Genomic DNA, 6,000 nt, shown 5'->3' with positions numbered 1-6,000 from the left:
GTTCAGATCCGGAGAAAAGGCGGGTAATAGAGGCCCCTGTCAGTGGCCTCTGTGTACCCCAGACCAGAATGCAGTCCCCAGAGTGCTCCTCCAGGACATCAAACACTCTCCCGCTGCGTTGGGGTCGAGCTCCGTCTTGCACGAACCCTATCTTGTCAAAATCAGGGTCACTTTGTATAATGGGGATGAGATCATCTTCCAAATCCCTCGTTAGCACACTGGACTCGCATTCGGGAGGACGACGGTTCAATCCCGTCTCCGACCATCCTGATTTAGGTTTTCCGTGATTTCCTTAAATCGCTTCAGGCAAATTCCGGGATGGTTCCTTTGAAAGGGCAAGGCCGATTTCTTTTCCCATCCTGCCCTCACCCGAGCTTGCGCTCCGTCTCTAATGACCTCGTTGTCGACGGGACGTTAAACACTAATCTCCTCCTCCTCCTCCTCCAAATCCCTCATGTACCGTTCGGTAGTCACCAAGCCATCAAGGAATATCGCAGCGATTATTCCGTGACCGGACATTGCACATCACGCAATCACCCGTTGAGGGTGAAGAGACTTCTCGATAGCGAAATGCAGATTCTCAGTCCGCCAAATGCACCAATTTTGGTTGTTGACGAACCCATCCAAATGAAAATGGGCTTCATCGCTAAACCAAACCATGCATACGCATACCAATTCCCATCATGCCCCGCGGGCAACCGTGCAAACATTACGACGATTTTATTCCATTTAGTGATTGTCACTCTGTTCGTAATAGCGGTCATATCGATTACGTAGGTTAGTCTCCCAGTCCCCGACATTTCCCAGGGGATCGAGTGTTTCAGTAGAGCAGTCAAGGTGCGCCCCTGTGCCTGCGTGTTCGCCAAACCAGAAAGTTATGCGTGGAGCACTGAACAAGTCTCTTGTCGTCTTGGAAGGCGACTGAGTCCATAGTATAGACTGAAGATGTACAAAGGCAAAGGCAACACATCGTAACTGAGAATGAAGATCCTCGTTTATGTTCACCATAATATGGTCACCTTTGTGCAGGTCTTATTACATTCGACGCCACGTTGGGCGACCTGCGCGCCTGATGGGGATGAAATGATGATGAAGACAACACAACACCCAGTCCCTGAGAGGAGAAAAATCTCCAACCCAGCCGGGAATCGAACCAGGGCCCGTAGGACGGCAATCCGTCTCCCTGACCACTTTTTTGGTGTCCGATGTAGTTTGTTGCGTTTGGTTTTTTTTTTTTTTTTTTTTTTGGACGCGCTGCGCTACCGTGCCGGCTCCACTCATCTATCGGGGCGGACATTTGAAAAGAAACAAAACCGCGACTCGTCTGACAACACTGGACGCGCTGTGTTATCTACGCTACTGGCCATTAAAATTGCTATACCAAGAGAAAATGCAGATGATAAACGGGTATTCATTGGGCAAATATAGTATACTAGAACTGACATGTGATTACATTTTCACGCAATTTGGGTGCATAGATCCTGAGAAATCAGTACCCAGAACAACCACTTCTGACCGTAATAACGGCCTTTATACGCATGGGCATTGAGTCAAACAGAGCTTAGATGGTACAGCTGCCCATTCAGCTTCAACACGATACCACAGTTCATCAAGAGTAGTGACTGGCGTATTGTGACGAGCCACCATTGACCAGATGTTTTCAATTGGTGACAGATCTGGAGAATGTCCTGGCCAGGGCAGCAGTCAAACATTTTCTGTTTCCAGAAAGGGCCGTACAGATTTGCAACATGCGGTCGTTCATTATCCTGTTGAAATGTAGTGTTTCGAAGGAACGCATAATGGGTAGAGCTACGGATCGTAACACATCTGAATTGTAGCGTCCACTGCTCAAAGTGCCGTCAATGCGAACAAGAGGTGACCGAGACGTGTAAGCAATGGCACCCCATACCATCACGCCGGGTGATACGCCAGTATGGCGATGACGAATACACGCTTCGAATGTGCCTTCACCGCGATGTCACCAAACACGGATGCGACCATCATGATGCTGTAAACAGAACCTGGATTCATCCGAAAATATGACGTTTTGCCATTCGTGCACCCAGGTTCGTCGTTGAGTACACCATCGCAGGGGCTCCAGTCTGTGATGCAGCGTCAAGGGTAAACGCAGCCATGGTCTCCGAGCTGATAGTCCATGCTGCTGCAAAAGTCGTCGATCTGTTCGTGCAGATGGTTGTTGTCTTGCAATCTTTCCCATCTGTTGACTCAGGAATCGAGACGTGGCTGCACGATCCGTTACAGCCATGCAGATAAGATGCCTGTCATCTCGACTGCTAGTGATACGAGGTCGTTGGGATCCAGCACGGCGTTCCGTATTACCCTCCTGATCCCACCGATTGCATATTCTGCTAACAGTCATTGGATCTCGACCAACGCGAGCAGCAATGTCGCGATACGATAAACCGCAATCGCGATAGGCTACAATCAGACCTTTATCAAAGTCGGAAACGTGATGGTACGCATTTCACCTCCTTACACGTGGCATCACAACAACGTTTCACCAGGCAACGCCGGTCAACTGCTGTTTTTGTATGAGAAATCGGTTGGAAACTTTCCTCATGTCAGCACGTTGTAGATGTCGCCACCGGCGCCAACCTTGTGTGAATGCTCTGAAAAGCTAATCATTTGTATAAGACAGCGTCTTCTTCCTGTCGGTTAAATTTCGCGCCTGTAGCACGTCATCTTCGTGGCGTAGCAATTTTAATGGCTAGTAGTGTACTATTCAGTTTCTGCGTTGTTTCACACTTTGATGGAAAATGACTACGCAGCAGCCTGTTCGTGCCGTGTTCGATTCCTTCCGCAAAGTTTTGATACTGTTCGACTTTGTGTCTCTGTGGTGGTGGAATTGCTGGTTCTGTGGAATCTCTTTACCAGAGAGGCTCGTGGTGCGAATGTGGTCCGCGAGTCGGCGTGGCTCGGGCAGCGGAGGAATCTTGGCCTAACAGCGGCACAAGGAAGTTGGCGAGCGGGGGCCTTAGCAGGGAGCAACCCGTGTGTGTGCCGGAAAATGACTTGGCCGCTCCTGGAGTCATAGCTCGGCCTAGTTGTACTTGAGAACCGTCGTCTGGGAAGCTTTAATTTGGAAAAGAGCTCCCGTTCTGCATGTAAGAGCGCTTCGGTTGTACAACACTGGTGTTGTCCGAAGGAGATCGGCGGTTACAGCAACGGTTGGAGGTCTCTACACGCGTCACTGTACTGTCGCTCCGCAATGGTTGCATTTACACACGAGTACTGGACAACTCCACGCGACACTGAGTAACTTTATTATTGAGTACTTGCCCACCTGAGTGTTTTAGTTATTCGTCTTGCAAAACTGTAATTAAGTCTGCCCTTGTGGGCCGCTGTTAGTTCCACCATTTCGAGACTGGTCATTTCTTTGTTTTAACTGTTCACGTTAAAAGGTTGTCATTGAGTTTTTGCCCTTGTGGGAGAGGGGGGGGGGGGGAATTGTTTTGTATGTATATGTGTGACAAGCCGTAATTGATTTGTGTTTCACGTCTTATCACGTCAATTCAATGACTTGTGTAACGTATTGCCAGGAAGTGTGCGCAAGACAGACGGGTGAAGTAAGATAATATTGCAAGATTACGGCTCTGTAAATCCATTGAGGTAGCAGCGGATGAATTCTAATGCTGCAGATTTGGTCTTGAGTTAAGTACACTACTGGCCATTAAAATTGCTAAACCACCAAGATGGCGTGCTACAGACGCGAAATTTAACGACAGGATGAAGATGCTGTGATATGCAAAAGATTAGCTTTCCAGAGCATTCACACAAGGTTGGGGCCGGTGGCGACACCTACAACGTGCTGACATGAGGAAAGTTTCCAATCGATTTCTCATACACAAACAGCAGTTGACCAACGTTTCCTGATGAGACGTTGTCGTGATGCTTCGTGTAAGGACGAAAAATGCGTACCATAATGTTCCCGTTTTGATAAAGGTCGAATTGTAGCCTACCGCGATAGCGGTTTATCGTATCGCGACATTGCTGCTCGCGTTGGTCGAGATCCAATGACTGTTTACATAATATGGAATCGGTGGGTTCAGGAGGGTAATACGGACGCCGTGCTGGACCCCAACGGCCTCGTATCACTAACAGTCGAGATGAAAGGGATCTTATCCGCATGGCTGTAACGGATCGTGCAGCCACGTCTCGATCCCTGAGTCAACAGATGGGGACGTTTGCAAGACAACAACCATCTGCACGGACAGTTCAACGACGTTTGCAGAAGCATGAACTATCAGCTCGGAGACCATGGCTGCGGTTACCCTTGACACTGCATCACAGACAGGAGTGCCTGCGATGGTATACTCAACGACGAACCTGGGTGCACGAATGGGAACGTCATTTTTTCGGGTGAATCCAGGTTCTGTTTACAGCATCATCATGGTCACATCCGTGTTTGGCGACATCGCGGTGAGCGCACATTCGAAGCGTGTATTCGTCATCGCCATACTGGCGTATCACGCGGCGTGATGGTATGGGGTGCCATTGGTTACACGTCTCGGTCACCTCTTGTTCGCATTGACGGCACTTTGAACAGTGGACGTTACATTTCAGATGTGTTACGACCCGTGGCTCTACCCTTCATTCGATCCCTGCGAAACCCTACATTTCAGCAGGATAATGCACGTCCGCATGTTGCAGGTTCTGTACGGGCCTTTCTGGATACAGAAAATGTTCGACTGCTGCCCTGGCCAGCACATTCTCCAGATCTCTCACCAATTGAAAACGTCTGGTTGAGAGGCACCCACATGCCTTGCTCATACTGTGGCATCAAGCAGTCAGGCCTGCAAGGTGAGTGGTCTGCCAAGCGAGTGGATTTATTCTTATTTCTCAACGACTGATTATGAGCTCTAGTACCTACAATTAAGCTACAAATTATTCTCCTGTTTGAATATTACCCAACGGAAACGGATAACGCACATCTGACTATTAGTAATTTACACACGGTCTGGCAATACCACATTTTCTTTCTTACTCAACGACTTTGATCAATACGTGGCCATCGCACTGAATATTAATGGCGCACACATTATAAATTCTGGATATCTAATTCAGATAAATTCTATTATGATTGACAGATAATGTAAAAACACACCATTACATTTTGTACTACAACTACACATGAGAAACTCCGCCCAGTGGGCATGGCTTTACATTGGTGATTCTCTATCTTATGGTCTCGTAATTATCTAACGCTACAGTGCACTTTCTGGATCTCACACTTCGACTCACACACACATCAACACGAAAATTTCCCCCAGACCGAGCGGTACAAAAAGGAACATGCATAACCCACTGCCTCTGAACCTAACTTGCTACTCTCGCATGCAAACCACACATACTTAAATTACATGAAATAGATCACACTGTCAACATCACAAAGAATAGTCACAACGTTAGAATCACTTCACTTTCAGCTTTCCCATTTCAATTAGTATTCATCCCAGTTTCACACGACACTGCCCCACTTCGTAACTTTTCTTTCCTACTACGAACTCTGGAGGATATATGCACGTTTTCCTGTGCATTGCAAGCCAAGTGGCGTTGCTGGATAGACGGCTGACTCACGTTGCTTCACTCTCAGAGTATTAAAGTTTGAATCTAGCGTCACACGGAAACATAAGACACAAAGTAATAATAAGATCATATTCATCACACACGCGAGTCCTCAACTGATACCATGGCCGAGTACTTCTCTTTATCCTTTGTCTCATACACAGATTGAGACTCACACAGTACTCACCACGTGGAAGTACTCGTCTCTAATTTCAAGTCCTGCACACGTCATTTCTTAAATATTTCCAACTTATAGTACACACGCCAGTAATTCCGCTTAACTGTAGCACTCGGATGTATTTCAAGTTAGTACTAGCATTCGCAAGTATTCCAACTTAGTACTAGCACTCGCAAGTATTTCAACTTATTGCCACACGGGGTTTCATTGTGACCGTTGGTCACTTCCGAAGATTA

Source organism: Schistocerca americana, chromosome 4 (assembly GCF_021461395.2).
Source record: "Schistocerca americana isolate TAMUIC-IGC-003095 chromosome 4, iqSchAmer2.1, whole genome shotgun sequence".
Taxonomy (NCBI): domain Eukaryota; kingdom Metazoa; phylum Arthropoda; class Insecta; order Orthoptera; family Acrididae; genus Schistocerca; species Schistocerca americana.
The sequence above is the reverse complement of the archived record's forward strand: the minus strand, read 5'-3'. Positions refer to the sequence as shown.